This window comes from Panthera pardus, unplaced genomic scaffold (assembly GCF_024362965.1).
Source record: "Panthera pardus isolate Hobbes unplaced genomic scaffold, ASM2436296v1 HiC_scaffold_1, whole genome shotgun sequence".
Lineage (NCBI taxonomy): Eukaryota > Metazoa > Chordata > Mammalia > Carnivora > Felidae > Panthera > Panthera pardus.
In genome coordinates, this window is record NW_026526654.1 from 29,258,084 (window position 1) to 29,270,223 (window position 12,140).

The following is a 12,140-nucleotide window of genomic DNA, read 5'->3' on the forward strand; positions in this document are numbered from 1 at the left end:
ACAAGAAATAATTACATAAAAGGGCTGCCTCACAAAACTAGCTATCACTAATTTAGTATCTAGATGAGAACTATCAGAAAATGAGCTGAAAACATATATAGAAGAAAAAATAAACTACAGGTAGTCAATTTTACATTCTTAGTTCATGGAATAATGTATTGATCTTTACTTCATTAATAATTTGCCATGATTTGATTTCCTTAGCCACAGAGATTTAGATGTAGACGATTATAAGGAGAAAAAAGTGCTGATGCAGAAGCATTTGTAAGTAGAAACCAAGAGCCTGATACTCTTCTTTGAGCTAAGGATTAAATTCCAGAGTCAGTAAACTCAGGTTGTATGTAAAATTCGAGTATACATGTAGAAACCTTAAAGTATTTCACCATATTCATAAAGTGTGGGTACCCAAAGGAAATGCAGTACTAATGTGAAACAAAGAAAGATAAAGTTATTATAAAAGTTCAAATTTATCACATCTAAGAAACTCGGCAGGATAATTTACAAGAGAGAAATATTTCTATAGAAGATTTTTCAATAATTGTTTTTTATTATTGATCATTTACTAATAATTCCATAATTTTATACCTAAAAGAACAATTATATAGATGGTAGGCATTATGGAAAAATACATTCAAAATATGTGCATGTGGTGAATATTTAACCTTGAAGCCTGAATGGGGTCACTGGTTATACACTGAAGTGCATCCTTTATTGGGGGTCTCAGGAATACACATATTTGAATAAGACAACACATAAATTCTCTTGTACTAATCACCTAGTTATGGTTCGTGTCTCAAAGTATAAGTGAGTATACATTAATTAGCCTCTAAATGCATGCTGATTAGTGTGTTTGTAAAAATAAATTAAGAATATGCAGGTATCAAATAAAATGGTAAGTTTTCATCATCCCTAGAATTTATAGAACTTCCTTCTCTTGACAAATAGAGATAGTCAGTTGTGAACATTACTTTAACTCTTGACTTCATTTTATGTTTATACCGCATAAGGTATAATTTTTCTACTTGCTCTTTGATGGATCTGTAGTTATCTTTATTTACTTTTGTTATGAAAAATTTAATTCAACTATATATTTTTCTTTCTCAGAAATTTGGGATATAAGCAATCAATCTTTACACTCCATCGTGTTGTCATGAATAAATTAGTTGTCAAGTGAGAGGAATATCACCTCAAATGCTTCATTGTGCAATATGCACATTATAATAGAAGAATTACCTTACTTGCTACTCATCTATCATGTTCAGGCAGTCTTTAAAAAAGACATAAGCAGATGTCAGACATCTGGAAGTTTCAGGTGACAGGTCATTTTGAGAGAAATAATTTAAACTTTGATGGTAAAAATGGAAATGTGTAGTTACTTTATGCTACCATGGAATTCTAAAACAAAAATAAAATAAGAATCTCCCTTCTTAAGGTTTTATATCTTTTTAATATACAGCTCTATGTTTTATAGGCTTTACATGCATGACAAGGGAAAATAGAAAGAATGAGAGAGAAAGCAGGGTGAACTATATGCGTTTTACCATGTATATTATCCTCAATGATTTTTTTAAAATTTTTTAAATTTTTATTTATATTCCATTTAGTTACCATACAGTGTATTCGTTTCAGGTGTACAGTATAGTGATTCAACACTTCCATACAACAGTCCGTGCTCATCACAACAAGCCGCACTCCTTAATCCCCATATTTTAAATTCTTCAAGACTAAATTAATAGACCTGAATGCATTGATTTTGGAAGAAAAATTGCACCTCAGAAACTGGATATTTCTCTTTTTAATACTAAGTAATGATAACATTAAGTATGTTTGCTAGGAGGCCAGAAAAATAGGATAAAGTAATGTGAACTAACATTTATTAGCTGAACCAAATGCTTTACGTTAACTGAACTGAGTGGTTTATCTTACATAATTCTTTTACTGACCCTATAATACTAGACTTCAGTATGGTCTAAATTTCAGAAGTAATAATTATGAGGGCTATACATGTTAAGTAACATGTAAACAGTAATACAGCTAGTAAGTGCCCAAGATCTGGGATTTGAATACATTCATTCGCTCAACAAATGAGCTGAGCAGGTGCTAGAACACTGAGGATGCAAAGTCTTACCGCCATTGATTGTACATTATACATTCTACAGGAATGTATACTGATAGCTAATAGATCAAGTGATGTTAAATAATAAGAAGAAAAAGAATAAAAAGCAGATAAGAAATTAAGTGAACAAACTTTACAAATATGGGGGGGAAGAACATAACCTGCAGAGAAGCTGGCAAGTATAAGGCTCGTGTGTCAAGAAAATAAAAATGCAAGAAGCCAGCATTAAGACTTTGCTGGTGATGGATTAGGTGGGTACAAGATAATATGTGGCCTGGTCTTACAGGTCATAGTAGGGAGGGACTTCAAGTGTAGTCTGATATAGGAAGACACTGGATAATTCTTTATCAGAGGAGGGATATGTCTGTCATAGCTTACATTTTAAAAGAATCACTGCCAGCTGTCTGTAGAATTGGGATGAAAGAAGGGGTAAGAGAAGAAGAGAGGACAGAGAGGCTAACTAATTTCTGGGAGACAAAATATATTTGCATGTACAAAAATAGTAGTGATGAAATTGTTTAAAACTTTGTAATCATTTTGAAAATAATCTCTACAATTTTTCTATTGTTTTGGACACTGATGAGAAATGCCAGATAAGAACTTTGATATTTTTTATTCTTTTTTTTTTTTTTTAATTTCAGAGAGAGAGAGAGAGAGAGAGAGAGAGAGAGAGAAAGGGGCAGAGGGAAAGAAAGAGAGAATCTTAAGCAGGTTCCATGCTCAACATGGTGCCTGATATGAGACCCAATCCCACAACCCTGGGACCATGACCTCAGCCAAAATCAAGAGTTGGACACTCAACCAACTGAGCCACCCAGGACCCAAAAAGTTTGATATTGAAGTCTGGAGGACTACACCATAAAAATCCTGATGATAAAGATAGAGATTATAATTGGACCTCAGCCCTGGGTTTGGATGATATTGCTTGGGGAAAGTTTGTAAGTATAGAATACAGCCATGGACAAAACATTAGAGAACGACTATGTTTAAGATCAAGCAAAAAAGGAGGGAATTGTAAAAGGAAGTTAAAGTTAAGTGGGCAGTGAGTTCAAATGGAAACAAATAGAAAGTGCTATCTTAAAATCAAAGAAATCTGATTTCTTTCTAATTGGCTAGGAATAGGAAGTAGTAGGAAGTGTGATTTCCTATAATTGGCTAAGTAAGGTGACAGAAGTTAGTTTATTTTAGTTGAATACTGTGAAATAAATGGTGGGTTTTGTTGACCATAACATTGAGAGTATCAACAGGAAAGTGAGAGACATAAAACAGTTTGAGGTGAGTTAAAGAGTGGAAATTTGGGGGGCATCTGGGTGGCTCAGTCATTTGAACCTACAACTTTGGCTCAGGCAGATCATGATCTCACAGTTAGTGGGCTCAAGCTGTGCGTTGGACTCTGTGCTGATGGCTCAGAGCCTGGAGCCTGCTTCAGATTCTGTGTCTCTCTCTATCCCTCCTGTGTTCACACTCTGTCTCTCTCTGAAAATAAATAAATAAAAATTTTAAAAAATAAAAATAAGCAAAAATCTAAAAAGTGGAAATATTTAAAAATCGTCTTTAAATAAAGATAATATCAACAAGACTGATATAACAGAAACAAATCAAATAGTATTTGATAAAAAAAAAAAAAATCACCAAGGCTACCAGAAGACCAAATGACTAGGATTAAAAAACAATAGGCAATAGCTGATGTGGGGTGAGTGAGTAAGTTTATTTGTTTATGTTGGCTTTCTGTGGGGAGATGGTTAATTTTACACCCAATTTTGTAAGTGGTGGAGGACTAATTCTTAATAAAATGGCAATTTGTGTTATAAGGAGAGTGATTGTAAATTAAGGAGTAATGCTCTTCTGAAACCTGGAGGAAGTGGAGATTCAAAGAACAGAACACAAGTGGAGTGAATTTTCGTTTTTTGGGGGATAAATAAAGGGACTTTTTTCCTATTATAACAGAAGAGAAGAAAGAGAATGGGTGAACATGTAGGTAGGATCATAGGTATGGTAGGATGATGTCTCTACTAAATTCCTATGTGCTAATCTCTCAAACTTGTGAATATATTACCTGTCATATCAAAAGTTATTTTGAAGGTGTGATTAAGTTAAATTATTTTTTCATTACTTAACGTTTATTTATTTTTGAGAGACAGAGAGAGACAGAGCATGAGCGGGGGAGAAGCAGAGAGGGAGACACAGAATCCAAAGCAGGCTGTAGGCTCTGAGCCACCCAGGTGCCCCTTAAGTTAAACTTCTTAAGATGAGGTGATTAACCTATAGGTTCCTAGTGGGCCACCTTTGATCATAAGGTCTTTTGAGGCAGAAAGGTAAGATAAAGAAATGTGAAGATGGAAACAAAAATTGGAGAGATGCCATTATTGGAAGAAGCCCTTGAGTTGGGGAATGCAGGCAGTCTCCAGAAGCTTAAAACCAATTCTCTCCCAATGCCTCCAGAAAGAATGTGGCCCTGATCCCATGTTAATTTTAGTCCCTGAAGACACACTTTTGGAGTGTAAGAGTGAAGACATCTCTACAAATGTAAGAAAATAAAGTTGGTTTCTTTCAAGCCACTTAGCAGTAATGTGTTAGCCAGAGAAAATAAACACTTAGGGTTGATTGTGGGAAGATAAGGAGATAGCAACTAAGCACTTCTTACAGAAGACAGTATATCCTGAGAGGCACATAGAGGATTAGAGAATGGGAGGTAAGAGGACAGAAGAGCATGTATGAAAGTTTCATACAAAATTTGGAAAATTTAGCCAAAAAGGCAAAGCAATGGAGTTTCTCATGAAATTAGAGAAAAAATAGTCTTATCATGTCTACCGGCTTTACTAACCAGTATTCATAGGCCCAAATGCAGAATAGAGAGGCATTTCTTCTGACTAATCCCGCATGGTTTTCAGTGCGGTAAAATGGAGTGACGGATGCACAAGTGATTTGAGAACATTGGCTGGAGATTGAGTTTTATGACGAGCAATGAATCATGACAAGAAGTCCTGAAGCCAGAAAAGGGTTGATAAATTGTGCTCCAAAAGGTGAAGTCAAGTGGTGTAGACCTGAATAGGTTGATGGTTTGTACAGAGTGGGAGGAATTGAATGCATAATTATAGAATGCAGTAATCAGAGTGGGTAGCTGTGAGAGACAGAGTCCAGGATTTTTGATGATTTACCAGGTTCATTTTACTTAGTGTAAAATCACTAATAATGTTACAGAATAATTTTTAAAAAAGCAAATTTACGTCAGGATCAAAAGTCTTCATTCAAGGAGAGTAAATCACCAACAAGTCAACACTTGGCAACAAGAAAGAGGTGGAGAGGATGGTGTAAATGACATTTTCCAGATGGAGGTGACATTTTCCTGAAGGAGTAACTTTTCAGAGAGGAGGAATCAATGTTTGGACAGTCACAGTGAGAAACAAAGATGATATTATTGCTGTCTATTTAATTGAGAATACACATGCAGATTTGACAAATGTTTACAAAACCAGTTGTTAAAAATAATCATTACTGTGATGATAAATGATTTTAAAAACGTCTCTTCAAAAACAAGATATACCACAACAAAGCACAACAATGTAACATCACTCAGATTTCCTTAATGTACCTATAATTTATTTTGACTACAGATTTGTCAAGAGAGCTATAATGGGAAAACTCTTCTGCCTAATAATCTGACAAGGCTCTGCTTTATCTATTATAAATATGTAAAAATTTCTTAAGGTATGATTGCAAATAGGTGCCATAGTATATTTTATCATAAGTTTTGATTTATATAGTTTTTCATAAGGGACCTTTGAGTACATCTACCAATTGCAATACGGAAATTAATGCTAAAGTAACAAAACACACTCTTGGAAACCATTCCAAGCCTGCAGTGGAGTTTTTATCACACACATACACACACACACACACGCACACACGCGCACACACACACACACACACACACACACACACACACACACACAGCAGCTTTGGACAGATATGAACCCAAAAGAATTATAGGAATCTTCAGGCAGGAGGCCCTCCAACAAAAAATTCTTTTCTATTAAATTTTGGCAGCCCGGAATTTGAAACCTGGGAATTTTTAGTAGACCATAAAACTCTCAATTAATTATATTAATTACAGCATTTTAATTAAAGCAATAATTAATCCTTGATTAAACATAAATCAATATCTCATTTCTAAACTAGGGTTATATACAATACAACAGGGGATAAAGTTCATCAAGTAAAATGAGACAAATTTTAACATTAGCTCTGATTTTGTTTTACAACTGAAATGGAGCTATGTTAACTACTGCAACTTTTGTAATCATGTCTGTAGGCATTGTTTTATGATTCATATAGCTAAGCCTTTTTTGTCATAGCATGTTGTTGCTTTAGTCTCCACTGGAGACTATGATTATGGTATAATCATTCTGTTTGAATTTCACGTTTATTTCTGAGGATACATCATGGATTACCTTGACAACATGACAGGAAAGACAATATCCAAAGTAATTTCCAGAAAGACACATTAAAATTGATTCCTTTCAATTTAAGAGGTATTTGTTAAATTGGTTACAAATTTTATTTAGTGCTTTTAGGGGGAAATGGCTCAAGGACAATTTATGCTTCTGAGGGGCATATGCTTATTTTGCAGAAATACTACTGCCTTTATTTGGAGTCTGATTGGTTAAGCAGAGACACTATCATGAAGTTCTAAATAAGAAATTTGTAAGCTATAATAAATTCAAAGCAAAATGAACCAGATAAGAGATATACAAAATTAGTTAAAGAGAACACAATGGCAGCAAGACTCAAGTGTATCCACATTTTACTGTATTCACTTCCCTAATCATACTAGTCTCTTTCTAGTTTCCCTGAAGCTTTCAAATATCATTTTACATATGAGTTTATTCCATAGCTGTATAAAGGATAAAAAGAAGGTTAATGTGAGGCTGTGTGTGACTTATCACCTTATCTCTCTGAACTTTATGTATAAAGTTCCAAGATTAAAAAGTCCTATTTTTCTTAGTTTGGTTACTGGCATTACACACATGTATGAATGCATCCTTCTTACAGAGTATTGTCAGAGGAGATTGCTTTCTTTCTTTTTCTTCCTTCTCTTTCTTTCTTTCTTTCTTTCTTTCTTTCTTTCTTTCTTTCTTTCTTTCTTTCCCTTTCTCTGTTCCTTCCTTCCTCCCTCTGTTCCTTCCTTCCTTCCTTCCTTCCTTCCTTCCTTCCTTCCTTCCTTCCTTCTTTCCTTTCATTCTGTCTTTCTGTCTATCTTCCTTCCTTTCTTTTTTTCTTTCTTTCTTACATTGGCTGCCTCTCAACAATCAAGAAGATAATGACATACCCTAGCAACTGGCAGAATGAGATAAAAGGAGGGATTTATGACATTTCTATGCATTTTGGAACAAGATTCTATTAGTTGCTATTTTACCTGAGTTTTGACTCTGAAATGTTTACTTTTCAACTGAAAAACTGATTTTTTGTTGGTATGACACTGTTACGTGTAAACTTCCTTATCGCTTTACAATCTTGTCTTGACTTGAAGCTGTTTTTTTTATTTGTTTGTTTGTTTCTTTGTTTGTTTGTTTGTTTGTTTGTTTTTCCTGCAGTCTACTCAACAAGAGATCCCCAAATCTCTAGCCCTAAAGCCCCTGCAGTGGTGGAGTGTTTGGACTCGACAGCCTCCTCTCTCCTACAAACATGTCAGCTTTTCTGAGACCAATAGCACTGGCTCTGCAGTCTTCTCGGGGTCACTACTTTAATCTATTGAGCTTCTGGTTCCTCACCCCCACATTCATGTATGATGATTTCAGCTACTCTATTCAAAATTCCTCAGTGGCTTCTCATTGTATCTTGAACAAAACCTAAACCCCAAAGCTGGTATGATCAAGCCCCTTCCTACCTTTGCAACCTTATCTTGAACTTCCTCTTGCTCACCAAGCATTCCACATACAAGCTATTTTCCAGAACCTCAAATATGCCCATTTTGTCCCACCTGTGGGTTCTTATGTATACTTTTTCTCCTTGTCATCAGAGGCCAGATGCCTCTCTTTCTTTAGAACTCAAGCTAAATTTCTTTCCCTCAGAGTTGAGGTGTAAGGGAGTCCATTTGTTCACTACAGAGAGACTGCTCTCTCCTTAATACGAAAATAATTTTTCTAATACTAGAGTTAGGGGATCTTCAATTCTATCAGGAAAGCTGAGCATCTGTTATGAAGTCCAGTACAAAATGCTCCAGTGTTCAATTACTCATAGCTAATCTACTTAACCATACAGTATTCAAAATAATTTTGTGCTGTTTGTTGCAAAATACATCATGAAATATATTTTAATAATCTCAATGTATGTGTTTTCTCCTAAGTGTTGGTTCATGATCAAAAAATTGGCTTATGTCTTTCCACAGTAGGGAAGATCCATTTGACTTTTACGAGGCAATCTGCCAGGACTCTGAGCCATCGGCAACCTTGAGACAACATTTAACTACTAGTGTCAGGCCCTAGAAACTGTTTATCAATCTCTTTCTTCTATTTGCCTTCAGGAGTGAAAGTCCTCTCCTGTTGTACATTGAACCACAATTTAAAACTCTCCTCCCCTTCCCTGACACTGCACTTTCCAAGAATGTTGCTAGCTTCTGATGTATTATATATAGCCTCTAGAGAAGAAGCAGTGTTTGTATAATCACAAATCACACAGTGGGATCCAAGACTCCAGGTGATTTTCATCTTGGCAGCTAAGCATATATGATATGCACTTCATTTTTACCTCGATGAAATGTTGAAAAAATATATGTAGACACATATTTGAATCACAAATATTTTGAAATTCATCCTACATTAAGCATTCTTGGCTTTTGTCCAAAACAAACCCTCTAACAGTGCCAGTCACACACATGAACCACTGCAGGTATGCAGGAACACATAACCCCCCAAGACACTTAAACTTACCTAAAAGAAGGCTTTAAAAATTTCTTCAGACTTGGCATGTTCACAGGGCAGTCTAGATCAAGTTAGCAATAATCTCTGCTTCCATGAAGAATTCTAGTATTTTTATTTAATTTGACATGTATCCAGTAACTGTACCTTAATACAGCTGACCCATTATGAGCCAAGGAAATTTATAACCCAGATACAAATGTGGCCCAGAAATACAAAGTAAAATTAAATTGAATCCCATACCATTCCACACTGTCTGGGCGTTCAAACTTTGGAAGAATTCCTGAGGAGCATCTCTGTATTTTCTCAGGCTTTTAAGCACATCTTTCCAGTGAGCTGTCTGATATCTCCACCCAGGCTCTGTTCAGAGCTTCAGAATTGTCTGCCTTTCCCCATACCTTGTTAGTTCTGCACATATCCAATCTCTTGAAGTTTCATCTTCTATCCCAAGTAATTAAATAATTATTTTCCCCTGAACAATACTATTTTACTCTCTACAGAACGATTTAGCATCACCTATTTACATAATAAAATGTCTCCCAATTATCTTTCAATGAGTTATGTTAAAAAATCATAGACTTTATTATTGTGACATGACTAGATTTTTAATAGACAAATCATATTCTCAGATTTTATTAATCACTCAATTTGTTACCATGTTTAATTCAGTAGTATCTTATTTAGGATATTAACATATTTATTTGTGAGATAGGTTTATAATTGTTAGATTGTGTTCATATGTGCTTTCAGTTCTTGCTTTTTATAAGCACAGGGCCCCAATCAGAGCAAGAAACAAGAACGAAAACATGATTACTCCCTTTCTCTCTCTTTTAGTCTCCATAAATGTCTCCCATAGGCAGAATTTAACTTGAAACTAACTAGAATATGGAAGGATGAGTGTGAATCTGAGACCCAAAGACCCTTATTTCTTTATCTTGTCACTGGACTGTAGTTTAAATGAACTAAAACATTCCTCCATCAGTCTTCCCACATTTACTTTTTCCATTCTTATATTCCTTTTGTGCTCAGTTATTCTAGTTAATTACCTCGATGCAGCTTGGGTGGTCAGTGTTTTACCTTTTGCAGCATGGTTCAAATCTTCATTCTGGGGTAATCTTAGCCTTCAGGGGCCTGATTGCGTTGGGTTGCTATAGTTTTTCATTAACATTATGACTGGAATGGCAGTACTATGAGGCAGAGAAGAACACACCACAAGATCCTGGCATAATCTTCCACATATGCATAATGTAGCACATTTGAATAAGAAAAATAACCACTTTGGTCTATGCCACATTTCCTTCTTTCTTTTTTTTTTTTTTTCCTATTAGTCCGATGCTATGCTAAGACTACAATGGCTAGCAGTCAATCTAGACTTCTACATCAATGCAAGCATGACTGAATATCCTGTCAAAACAAAAATTGTACTGAACAAAGTTAGAGAGCAAGAGAGACTTTATTCAAAACTATTGCAATAGGAGAGAGACGCTGGAATCAGCCAGAGCTTAACTCCACTAAATACAAAAAGGTCAAAGAGATTTTAAGAGCTGGGGAAAGAGGAATCATAAGCCATTTGCATTTGCTAAAGGGCTTTATTCAAAGGTAAAGTGAACTTTCTGCTATTTTCATGAAAGGAAGGAGTTTTACAAGTTGGAGGAAGGTGTCTTTCATAGTTAGGGCCCCACATTCATTCCCACAGAAACTAGGATATAAGGGGCCCTGTCCCTTTCATACTGAATTTCAAAGAGATGGCACCCAGGTCATTGAGAAAGACATGCCTGATTGCAAAACTGGCAAGACTGTTTAAAAATATTTATATTGTGGGACACCTGGGTGGCTTGGTTGGTTGGCGTCCAACTCTTGATTTGGGCTCAGGTCATGATTTTATGGTTCGTGAGTTTGAGCCCCGTGTCGGGCTCTGCACTGGCAGTGCAGAGGCTGCTTGAGATTCTCTGTCTCCCTCTCTCTCTGCCCCTCCCGTGCTTGCTCTTTATCTCTCTCTCTCTCTCTCTCTCTCTCTCTCTCTCTCTCAAATAAATAATAAAAAGTTTTAAATAAAAATGATTTATATTGCAAAGAGGTAGCTTAAGAAAGAACAATTTGAAATTTTCTAAAATGAATGCTCTCAGAAAGGGAATTTAGAGCCTAGATTCAGAAAAAAAGCCTGTGTAAAGTTCAGTCTATCTGGGGAGAAGGTATTAAAGCCAATGTGTCAATGCTGATGGAATCATTTCTGCATTAAATACTAACACCTGTAAACAGGAAATTAAATTTTTGTGCCTCTCCTGCATGTACTCTTTGATACCTGAACTAAATGTCATTGGTATGGAAGAAACAGAATTATTTGCTGGTGACCGGTTTAGAACAAATGCTGTGTCCTGAACCAAAGTTGATAGGACAGTGACTCTCATTGCACCTTGTTGTCCATTCCAGTAACTGTGAGAGCTGGCCAATGATACATGAAAGCTGGAGTCATCATGCCCACTGAGGACTCAGGACTACTTCAATGGCTACGACCTCCCAACTGTACTAAGGGATTCTAAAACACATCCTTTTATGCTCCTTTCAAGGATGTTGTCCTTCTTCTTACCAATAAATTGCCCAGTATTGGCAGAAACCCCTGGCCCTTGTTGGGGGGTCTTAGTTAATAGTTGGGTAAACCAGACATGCATGTTAAAATGAATTCCACACCACAGTTTCTTTAACTCTTTAGATTCTTTATTCTGGAAATACAATATCAAATACAAGTTTAGTGTTAGCCATATATAGAATTTTCAATTTTGTAGTAGCCACACTAAAAAACAAAACAAAACAAAACAAAAAACATTTTGGAGACACCTGCGTGTCTCAGTCGGTTGAGCATCTGACTCTTGATTTCAGTTCAGTTCATGATCTCATGGTTTGTGAGGTGGTGCCCTGTGTGCTGAGCCTGGAGCCTGCTTAAAATTCTCTCCTTTCTCTCTGTCCTTCCCCCTACCCCCTGCCAATAAATAAATAAACATTAAATATAAATTAAAATGAAAAAGACACTTTAAAATATTTAATATTTTCTTTAATTCACTACATTAAAACAATTATAACTCCAACATGTAATCAATATAATCTCTATT

The 12,140-nt window shown here is 35.6% G+C and overlaps 1 long non-coding RNA gene across 2 annotated transcripts in view; it reads left to right on the top strand.

Moving 5' to 3' along the window:
* Positions 1–12,140, top strand: part of LOC109264174 (uncharacterized) — a 113,923-nt gene that overhangs the window by 88,971 nt on the left and 12,812 nt on the right. The gene's annotated exons all lie outside the window — the stretch shown is intronic.